Here is a 12,663-nt window from a genome sequence, read left to right on the forward strand (position 1 = left end):
TCGATGCAATTTTTAAAATTATTGATGTGACAGAAAACTCCACTAAATTTCCTCATTTCTACAGTAAAATCGGCAATTTTAACACTGATTTCTATGAGGATTTCCTCTTTTCCCAACCCTCAAAGCGATGCTGATGATTATTATCACGTCTATTCAAAAAGCCTCATTATTGGGAGTATTAAAAATGTGGCAAACCATTATAAAGGCATAAACTATTATACATATACGTACAGCATTGAAGAAATGACAAACCACTGTAAAGGCATATACACGTCTTAAACGCATTGCTAGGGAACCACGGTAACCAAAGTAAACGTTCGGAAAGTGATTGTTGAGGCCCAAAAACCATTGTTGCTCGACAGTTTTTTGCCCATTTGGGGCACTTGCCCTGCTCTGACGAAATTTTAAATTAGCCTATCGTTCAAGTCGGGTCCCATTTGGTATATACGTAAAATTTGGCGACGATCGATCTAAAATTGTAGATTTGTATAGAGCACACACACACACACGCGCGCGCAGGCAGGCAGACAGAAAATCAATTTTATATGTGTAGAAGATTCATTTTCCTTTCCTTCACTTTATTCACTTCATTTTCATTCACTTTATTCATATTTACATATTCATTTTCCTTTCCTTCACTTTATTCATTTATTTATTCGTTTTCCTTTCCTTCACTTTATTCATTTATTTATTCGTTTTCCTTTCCTTCACTTTATTCATTTTCCTTTCCTTCACTTTATTCATTTTCCTTTCCTTCACTTTATTCATTTTCCTTTCCTTCACTTTATATTCATATACTTATTCATTTTCCTTTCCCTCACTTTATTCATTTCCTTTTACTCCACTTTATTCATTATGTTTCCCTTCCCTTATTCATTTCGTTACCCTTCACTTTGATCATTTCGTTTTTTCATCCCCTTTATCCATTTCTTTTTCACCCACTTTATCCATTTTGCTTTCCTCCACTTTATGCATTTCATTTCCATTCACTTTATTCATTTCATTCCCTTTACTCTATCACATTTTCAGTTAAAGTAATCGAAGTGAAGTATTCTGCGTAGAAAAACGGTTCTTAACATATGGGTCGAGACCTGAACTTGCGTCACAAGGGCTTCTGAAATGGGTTGTACAAGTTCACTTACAATCCTCTTAAAAATCCATTAATTGTGACACTAAGTACAAATTAATTAATTTGGAATCAGTAATTTTAAATTTCGAAGGAGACCTTATGTTTCGCAAAAGCCACCGTGTTTTAAGTCTTGGGTAGCGACTGGGAAAAAGGTAAGGAACCCCTGGCTTATAAAAATGGTGATGTTTCAGCTCAGTTCCGCCACTGTAGTTAATTTTTCCGTTAGCATAGAACATTCATTTTTAACTCACAGATTTCCTCCTATCGGCGAATTTCGGAACTATTTTTTTCATCGTGAAGTCGTTTTCTTCACGGACGTCTTCATTAGTCACAATGCCAAATTTTATGCCATTCCAGATAGTTTTGAATAATTTCAGTTTAGGGCCAACTTGTACAGTATATTTTGAAGATAATATATTTATAATATTTATGTCGATGTATGTGTGTATACATTTAATCATTTAATAAAGTTTTCTCTGATACGATCCTGCGGATACCTAACGGATTGGACTGTACAGTGGAATCCCGTTATAACGAACGCAGAGAGACCGGAGGAATCACTTCGTTAAAACGAAACTTCGTTATAAAGGAATTCCAGGTTACCTAGCATTGCTCCTATGCAAACTTATTTGGTGGTTAGAAAAGTGTTCGTTAAAAACGAGATTTTCACTGTAACGGTATTCGTTGAAACGGGATTCGACTGTATACGCATGTAAATTCGATAAGTCGGTTCCACCTTTGACGGGGGGGGGGGGGGGGTGTACCCCGTATCTCCGCCCATGGTCCCGGGCCAATCGGATAACGGATAAAATCCTCCGTCATCACAATTTCTCCCATAGAGACAAATGTTAAGGTTACCCACTTAATACAGTATGATAATTTTAACGACTTTTCCCCCGCTTAATCGAATTTTACGCTTCACACGTGAACTGTTAATACACATCAACCACTGTACACATAATGTTTTTATTGAGTTTGGACTTGATGGAAAGTATATTACTAAGTTAAGATGGAAAAAAAAGACAGTATTTTTACTGGCCTTCAAGTACTCAAGGTGTTTTCAATACGTACATTTAATTATTTTATTTTTGTTCTCTGTTAATCCAACAGAGGGCACTAACTTTCATATAACGAAAAGTAAAAATCTCAGGTATTGTGATCATTGTAATTAAATATAATTTTCATTTCATTTTTGATGTCTGATTTATTCGAGAATCTTTATTTATATCGATCCTTCATCAGTTTTCAATATACAAACTATAATAACGTTATAAAATATCAATTGAATTTTTCCCTGCATATTCGGATACCGCGCATAATCGGCATTGCGTGCTGCGTTGATATCCGATTAGCGGAGCCGACTGTATTTTGAACATCATTATCCAACACAAGAGAACCTTACTGAGCTAGTCACGGGTGATGTCACCACGTGCTTATTCTCATTGTTATCGCTGCGCACAACAATTGCATTGTCTTCTCATCACCTGATATTGTTGGCGCAAGCTAATCTAAATCCGCGTCAACATCATGACAACGGAATCCTGGGGGGGAGGAACGAAACTCCATACCCTGATCCTCACATTCCATGGAAATAAGGTTCACGTCTTTTTCCAGGACACGGCCTTGATGTCTCTAGACGTAAACACCGGTGTGAGAAATAGAGCTGAGGAAGTAGGGGGAGAGAAAAATGTGCTAAGTTCAGCTGAATTCATCATTTTTGATTCCCCCTCTGAACTTTCTTTCGCGAGTTTTAAAATTAGAATGAATTCTCTCACTCGATCCATCATGTCCTCGCGTTTGATGCACTCTTAGTAAGCACTTTTGTTTTTTGCCTTGGAAAAAAAAATGTGATTCCTCGTATTTTCTCCTCCTTTTTGAGCTACAGAAATGATGACTCGAACCTAAAAATTTGTCAGGGCTCCCTTACCGTTACAAATGATACCTTTTAACAATGGGGGTTTTTTTTTTGACAAAAGTTATTTTCAAAGATACGACTTCCATACATGAGTTTCTTTGCCTTTTTTTGTTCCAAGAACCCCTGAAATTTCGGTGAATACGGTATGGTAATGATTCAACGAACAATACGTTTCTGTATTTTTTGAATATGTTTGCATTGGATGAACGCAGGTGTCGAGGAGATGTGATCGAAGTGTTCAAAATTTTCAATGGGATGGATAGGATGGACCATGAACTTTTAGTACACCGCCAATCGACTGCTTTTACAAGGGGACACCAGTATCGATTGGTGAGGGACAATGCAAAGTTATGGTGTCGCAGGGAATTTTTCTCTAATAGGGTTGTTAATAAATGGAATAGCTTACCTCCGGAGGTAGTAAATAGTAACACAATTGACACGTTTAAAAAGAAATACGATAAACATGTTGGGGTAAATCGAGAAGCTATCCATTCTTAGAATAAGACAACCATAAGTATTCTTTATGGGCATTGTATAATATTTTATCATGTGTATATATTGTTTGTAATTTGTGTTAATTGCATTTTTAATTGGGTTGCTGTATTTTTGAAACATATGACAACCATATTTTTATGGGCATCTTTTTATCAGCCACCTCGTTGGGCATTTTGCCTGTTGTGGCGTTGTATTTGTATTTGTAACAATGTCTCCAACAGCATTAATTTGTTCATTAGAACCTCTTTTCGTGTCAGCTTTTGCTCTTTCTCTCTCTTGTGATTCATTTCCTCATAATATTTATTTATTTTTTTTCAACAATGTTAAATTTTTGGGTGATAGTATCTGAAAATTCGAAAAAATCTTTGTGCTATAAAATTATTATACCACAGCAAATAATTTTCTTTAAATATACATGTATTTTAAAAATATTGTTTAAGGTGGCAATATATTTGTTGAAATTAAGCAAAAAATAATAATAATAACAACAATGATTTCTGAAATTATGGGTAGAAATAAAGAAAAAATATTTATTCTAAATACTGTTATATACAGTAAGTATACTGAGCAATTATATATATCGCAATCTGATTCAACAACACTTAAAACCACCGGTTGGCAACCAGTGCTCCATGTACACTCTCCAGAGACTCCGCGGCCACTCGAAGAAACTAAGAAAAAGTGCATCTTAAAATAATTATAAATATTTTTAAATAATAAAAATAAATCAGTAACTTTGATGAATAATTGAAAAATAGGCCGACGGGGCTCCGCCATAGTATTTTCTTACTAAAAAGGGTACGTGAGTCAAAAAAGGTTGAGAGAACCGCTGCTCTAAATATATATGTATTTCTCAATTAATTAACTTAATTAATATTCTTTAAATTGATTGAGAGGTGGGGGTAGTCATTACAACAATGATTTTGTTCCAGATAACACGTGTCTTCCTAACCAGAACATGGCCCGCCACTCTGTCTCAACGAAGGTGGTCAGTGGTAACATCTCTCTGATTAGATAAAACGCCAGAACCAAAATTTCAGTGGCGCCTTTTTCCCAACAATGGCATTATAATAATTTGTCAACAATTGTGCAGCTTTGACAATGACACAAAAATGGTAATAATAAATATTGTTTTTTTTTTTAAATCAACATTTAAACACGTATTTATTTCCTGATTAACAAAACAATTGTTTTTACATGATATCCACAGATCCCAAATCATTTATCTCCATTGAAAAAGCTAATGATATCACCGGTACAATTCAGCAAAAAATCGGGCAACAATGGTTTTATAAATTACAGTTGCGGCAAGGGAAAAAAAAATTCTATTGAACACACAATTTTCTTAAATGATCACTAGTGATGGATGGAATCATTTTTAAATGATATAGTGATTGTATTTTTAGATAATATCCAGATCATAAAATAGCCTTTAATTTTTCCATTGAAAAGCTAACAATATCACCAGTGAAATTCAACGAAAATCAAACAATGCTTTTATGTATTATGATTGAAGTAAAGAAAAATAAATTCTCTTGAATGATATTTAACGGATTATTAACAATCATACTTTTAATAGCCTGGTCCAATCGACTAATCGGGTCGGTTAATCGGTCAGTTGTTAATCGCAGTTAAAAATTGTAGGTGAGTTAATCGACTCGCGATCAGTCCGATTAAAGTTTGCAGAAAAAGTTTAATTTAGCTCGATTTATTTTTAATGTCTTAAAATTCTATACATAAAATTTTCCCTCACACACAAAACACTTACATTCATACACTTTTTCACCTCAAACTTAAATTTCCCTCAGCCAAAATTCCAAATTTGCAATTGGAGATCCCCAGCTCGTACGGAGCCGTTCCCATTACGGAGCGAACAAGGGCGCATTTATGAGATGGCCGTTACCGAGCACCTCCTAGAGATAGAAGGCCTCCGCAGTCTGCTTGTGACGTCAGTAAATAGTCCATTTTCCCTTAGAATATTCAGGGAAAAATTCCTTGTTCGTGCCAGTATCCAAATCCAAATTAATTTCCGTCAGGGCCTATCTGTGCCAGTATCATCGTTGTGAGGATAAGAAATGATCGGGCTGAGAATTGGCGATTTCTATGTACCACATCCAACCACTATGCGGTATTTGTGAGGCAATGGGGAAGATTCTACGCAAAAATAAGAAGAAACGAAATAGGATGCTGTGTTTCAAAATGTGGCAAACTTGCTAGGTAGTCTCAATGACGTTTATGGCAAACAGTGCAGATGCCTTCTATCTCTAGGAGGTGCTGCGTTACCTCCTACAAAGTCCCATTCCCATTTCAGTCAATCAGATATAGCATTTCAGATGAATGACCATGTTTAAACTATTTGAATGAACAATGCATTAATCAAATTTTTTGGCATTGGGGAATACATGTCAATTTAATGAAAATTCGCGATACAGAAGTTCCACTTTCAAATTGAGTTTCATGGGCGTCTCAGACAACAAGACCAAAATTTATTGTCTCCACTGTGATAACAAGTTTTCGTATATTCCGTATATATTTTTGCAGACATTTTTTTTCAGTCACTTCGTTGGACAGTTTGCCTGTTGTGTTTTGTATTTGCATTCAGGAGAAGCATCAGCTCCTTCCCCAACAAGTACTTACTATCCGGCAAGAGTTTCTAGGAAAACAAGCAACAGTATAAAGATTGGAAATAGTTTCGAAATCAGTGATAAACATAAAATAACGGATTTACAGTAAATGACAAGATCCAAGTGCAAAAAACTTTCATGATTTGACAAATCTGTGGTGTTTGGTCAGAACATGATATCTCCAAAAAATTGCTTTTTGATCTAAAAGTAAGTCTCGCTAATTATAACTAATTAGAAGTGAGATAAATGCATAAATACTTGCCTGCAGCTAAACTGAATATTTTCATTTGTATTTGTGTGTATGCTTTATTTTTGATTTTTAAATGACAATGAAAATGCTTATATCTCGGTGATTTTGGAGTTAGGGGCTATTCAAGTATTACGTAAGCAGGTTTTCAGCCATTTTTGAAACCCCTCCCTGTCAACAAAAGTCAGCAAAACGCTGACTTCCTCCTCCCTGTCAGCAAAATTTCGTCAGCAGCTTAGAATATTTCATACCTTCAAGAAGGAGTGGTTGATGACGTAAACAACTTTCAACCCTTCCCCCCACTTGTCATCAAACGTCAGCAAATCCGAAACCCCCCTCGATGCTGACGTGATACTTGAATGACCCCTTATGTCCTGACCAAACACCACAGAAATAACGTTCTGCATCTTAAATTGCTTCATGCGGACAGCCTAGATTTCTTAATTTATCCTTATATTTATTTAAAACTAAACGAATAGGTGTATGAAATGAATGAAAGATAATTTTACAGCATCAGTTAGTATTATATATATAGTTACGAAAAATATTCGATTAAAATTCGATTAATCGGTCGATTCATCAATCAAAAATTTTCGATTAACCAGCTAAAAATTATAATCGATTCCCAGCCCTAATATTTAATAATAGTGAATTCTTTCCAACGATATTCGAAAATAGATAAAACATTCTAAATTTTCAATTCACAAAAAAAAAGAAAGAAATCGATTTTGATAATTGATGATGATTAAAAATTATCGATAGCAATCAGCCAGACGGTTTTCCTGTCACAAAATAGAACTTGAGGTCAGAATCCATTCTCGTCCATCAGAACATGTCACTCATTATTATGTCACAACAACAAAGTAGAAAACCCTCGTAACCCCGAATCCCATTGTGCTAATAAGAATCACACTTCTTAACAGTAATAAAGGTCTGCAGGTTAATCATTTCCCGTCTACGGTTACGCTTAGAAAACAGTGCTATTCTAATTGCCACCGACGTTTCTTTTGTGCTCAGATTACGAATCCCGTATTTAAAAAAAGCCTAATTCCCCATGAACTTGACGGTTGAGAGCCTAATAACTGGAGCAAAAAGAATGATAAAAAAAATGAAAGACAGTACAACCCAATAGAATAAACGATCCAAACAGTTAACACGTTACCGAAAAAACGACAACAACAAAAACCGTCACCCGTTGTGTGGATGAAACCGTTAACCTTTTTTCACGGTCAATTTGAAAAGGAAGCCGTTGGAAAACAAAATAACAACAGAGACAGAAAGACCACCACAATGGCAAGAAAAAAGAAACAAAGGGATAATATTCTTTTATGTGTGATGTACATTCCTGCGGGCATTGCCGAGATTCATTGTAGGAATAAAATGGGAATAAAAAATTTTCTTTTGTCATCTTTATTTTCATTCCTTTTGTTGAACTTTGACTCATGTCACAGAAATGTTTTTCAGTTCCAGTGAAAATTTTGATTCCGAGTGGGAACAAATGCTTAATTAAGATGGCACGGTGAAGGAGGATTCGATATTGTCGCCATCAGCCAGCGGTTAAAAACCTTTGTATAACGCTTCTAACCGAAGTTACGCTCCCCTTTAGTGTTGCGAATAATTTAAATCTGGGTACATAGAAACTAAACTTCAAACGCGTTTTACGAAGAATACTATTTTTGACATTTTAAATGAGTTTCAAACATGATTTATAAAAATCTATTGATTGTATTTCCATCATTACACATACGATTTTAGTATTTTTGCTATATAAGTCATTCTGAAAGTCATTCTTCGGCTTTTCCGAAGCTATGTTCGTCCTGGATCGAAGTATGTCATAAGGTTTTTGGAGACCATACCTACAGAGAGGGAACAGACTTGGTTGACGGGGTGCAGAGAAAAGCTACGCATGGCCCTGGGGCCCGGGACGATTTTCATCATTTTTTTGTTTTTTTACGCTGTACATTCATCATAAAGGGGCCCGTGAAAGACCCGATTTGGGGGCCCGCAAAACATTCCAGCCTAGGGGCCCTGCTCCAGGATGTGGGGGGGGGGCAGGGAGCTACGCGTGCTATTGTTGGCACACAAGGCTTGAGCTATGAAGACTTTATCTCTTAAATATGTTTACATTGGAGAAACGTAGGTGTCGGGAGGGGGATGATATAATCGAAGTGTTTCGAATTTTGAACGGGATGGATAGGGGATGGACCATGAGTTATGCATACACTGTCAATCAACTGCTTCGACCTTGGACAAGGGGACACCAATATCGTTTAGTAAGGGACAATTCCGAGTTGTGGTGTCGCAGGGAGTTTTTCCTCTAATGAGGTGTTAATGAATGGAATGGCTTACCTCCGGAGGTCGTGATTTCTAGCAGAATTGATACGTTTAAGAAGAAGTATGATAAACATAGTGGGATAAATCGAGAAGCTTTCCATTTTTAGATATAAGGCAACTATAATTTTTTATGGGCAGTGTACTACACAGTATTAATTATTAGTTTTTTCATTCGTAATATATGCTTTTATATTGGGTAGCTGTATTTTTGGTTATATTTGGCATCCATATTTTTCCGGGCATCTTTTTTCAGTCACCTCGTTGGGCGATTAGCCTGTTGTAACCTTTGTATTTGTATATTGTTAAGATCAGGGATATTATCATATATGGACAAAAAATCAGGCGCCCGGTCACCATGGCGACTAAAAAAATTGGTATTGGTGCTTAAATTTTCTTTGTGTAGTCACAAAATTGCACGCTGAGAGCAGCACAAAATGTTTGGAATTTGTAGCAGGAATCTGCCAACCTTAAAAAGGGTCACTATGCCCTAAAAAGTCAAAAGAAGCATTTTTTTGGACCGTTTTTTCGGTTAAAATTTCTTTTAACCTAAAAAATATTTTCCCGCGCCTAGACTTTTTTTGTGTCTTGCTCAGCCCTGGTTAAAGTTAGGAAACAAAATTTGAAGTTTAACACATGTATTTGTCTTAATTATAGTGTTTTTTTTATATACAATATGTTTGAAAATTTTTTAAAAACTCCTCACGTACACATCAATTTAGGCGTACCTTATGAGCATACCATGAAATTCTTCAAATTTTGTTTCATAGCCAGCACCGTCACTTAGGGCCGGATTAAGACGCTTGAAGGCCCTAAGCACTTGAATGGTTTTGGTGGCCCCCCCCCCCCGCAGTCCCTACAAGTATATTTTACTCTCGACATTGAATCTATAAATTACAAAAAAAATGAAATTTTATACTTCAGAAGTAATTAATCTAAGACACAAAATTATGATGTGAATAAAGTATGTGTGTGTGTGTGCCCTGTTATCTATATATCTATCTATATATATATATATGTATATTGAATTGTGATTAAAGTGTGACGGCGAATATCTTCACCGTTGTAGACCTTTTGCCCTTTGTGGCGAGACTATTTAAAGGGGAGATCGGCTCGCATTCGCGACTCCAAGTTGGGAACTACCGAAAACCCAGTCGACGGGGTTCTAAACCAAGATCCTCACGATACGAATCCGTCACTATGTCCACTCGACCACCACAGCGGCTAGATTAATGCACTGTGATGAAAAGAAAAAGAAATCAGAGATCATTATATAAAGAAAACACAGACACAACACACCAATCGCTGGAGCGGGATTCGAACCAGCAACCTTCATTGTGAGAGACCTAGGTGCTGCTCACTCCATCTACAGCAGACACCAGAAATTTGCTGTAATTAAATATATCGGGTGTTAGAAAAAATACCCCAAATTCGCCAAATGCAAATTTCTCCGAGTACCTTTCTGTAAGCGCTAAATTCCTCTATTATATCTAGCCCATGCAGGAATATAAACATAGTTTTTATGCGTCCGTCCAGGTGGGCACAGCTATCCACTGGAAATAGCTGTGTATCTGTGGTTATATTGGTTATTGCGCTTCCCAGGGTCGCAAGGGGACCACACTTCGATTCCCGGTGGAGAAGGCAAACTTTTCTTTCCAAAGTTCATCTCAGCATTTACATCCATAAAGTCTTTCCTCTAATGTGTGTGTGTGTGTGTGTGTGTGTGTGTGTTTGTTGTTTTTTTTTTGTGTGAGCTCTAAAAATTAACATCTTTCTTTCTAATGCATTTTTACTTCGAAAATCTCAATTCTCAGTCATTCCTTTTAAATTTAACAGGCAATATAGGCCTACTGTTTATCATTTTGCACAACATAGGCTCCTAAAACCTAGGAACTGAGACCATTTGAGCCCCCGACCCCCAATAAATTTTGTAAAGGGGCTAGACCGCACCCCAAAAAGTGATGGATGTACAATGCAATGTACCTTCCCTGTCCTGCGCACACGCTTGTAAGTCCCGTATATACGGGACAATCAGCAACTCCCCCCCCCCCTCCCGAATGTTTCGTTCATGTCAGCGTCTCTGTCGCCACATTTATTTTTATATGCATGTTGCATTGAATAATGACAGATAAACGAAACCGATCAATAAAAATAAAATGTATCATTTTACTTACTTAAACACAACAATTATACAGGTTAAAAAACACTTTTACATAAAATCGAATTTCCATTTCTCACGGAATAAAACAGACTGCAACAACGATATTTCCTTTCAAATAACAGACAAAAAAAAAACCCCACATATAATTTATCAAAGTGATATTCCACACAATATTTTCCCAACCATTAACCATTAAACCATCAATAATATTTTTTGGTAGTTAAAAGACAACAAAAAGGTGTTTTCGAAACAAACAAACAATACCGAAGTTTCGGTAACCCAGCAAACGCCCAAAGATGACGCCATCACAGAGTGTCCTAGCGGAACATACCATTTGTCAATAATAATGGATGAAAAGAAATATATAGGAAAGAAAGAAAAAGACGTGCATTATATCCATTATAATGGGAATAAAAAAGACCAGAACCGTGTCATCGAAGAAAGTTTTTCTTGTAAAAGGTAAGAAAAGAGAGAAGAAAATTGATCTTTTCTTCTTTTTAAAAGAGAAGCTTGATCTTTTCTCTATGTATAAGAAAAATTTTCACGCTCCTTCGAAATTCTGGGTCCCTTTTTATGTCTGGTTACGATCACTTTATTATTATTACTATTATTATTACTATTACTTTTGGCCAAACACTCCCTCTATTGCCATAAAACGTATAATTTCCATTGTCATTTCCTTTTACCATGGCATAGATTTTTTTTTTCTTGAAGTAGTAATTCGATTTTTTTTGCTGTTAGTTTTGATCGTTCTTACACGACCTAAAATTTTTTTATGGTCGGCATTTCGCTTCTCTGGATTAAACTATTCAGGAATTCACTTTCTAATTCCGTTTATGTTATTTGATTTGGGGTTTTTTTATTGCGTGTATTTAGTAGTGAACGTGTCCGGTTTGATCAGTTTAGCCAACCTGAAGTCATGGAATCAGTCGCGTGATGAGTTTGAAATTTTTTCCATAGTTTTGAAATCTTTGGTCGTTGAAATTCAAGATGTGGAGTATATTAGTGAACAAAGCGTTTCCACAACAGCTTGAAAAATAGAAAGTAAAATAAACATATGGGAATTTTTTTTTGGATGGCAGGGAGTGGTTTTAGATGGCATAGGAGCGTCTGTTGTTAGCACAAGGCTTTAACAGATGTTTCGGAACTGTTTGGGAAACACATATTTTTTGGAAATTGCATGTAAGAAGACAATAACGACGCGGCTGGTACAGTATTTCGAGAGGCACTTGATAAGTAAGGGCGTAAAAATGCGGTTCGTCCGGGATCCGAGCTTCAAGGGGGCCCCCCAAATTGAGTAGCAAGATTAACATCGACTAAAAATGTAACGTAACAATAGCAGGCACGTAAATATGTAGATTCTCTGAGCCAAAGCTTCAAGAGCGAACCAAATTGAGCAGTGAGACGCAAAATAAAACTCAATATCAGTGTGCACGTAAAAATGTTGGTTCCCCGGGCCCAACCTTTAAGAAGGTCCCAAATTCAGTAGTAGTCCTAGATGCGGATAAAACATAATAACAGCAAGCACGTAAAAATGTAGATCATTTCCGGGCTTGAAGAGGGCCAAAAATTAGGTAGAAAGAGACTCGGCGTAAATGTAACAAAAAAAATTTTTGCCAATTTTTTTAGCATGCACGTAAAAACATTGGCTCCCTCGACAAACATGAGTCCAGAGGGGGGCCCGAATCGAGTAGTAAGACTAGACGTAAATGCAACGCAAAAACAGCGTGCGCGTAAAAATGTTGGTTACCCGGGTCGCAA

Source organism: Pholcus phalangioides, unplaced genomic scaffold (assembly GCF_987345545.1).
Source record: "Pholcus phalangioides strain wild (caught in Gottingen) unplaced genomic scaffold, Ppha-v1.0 ptg000043l_1, whole genome shotgun sequence".
Lineage (NCBI taxonomy): Eukaryota > Metazoa > Arthropoda > Arachnida > Araneae > Pholcidae > Pholcus > Pholcus phalangioides.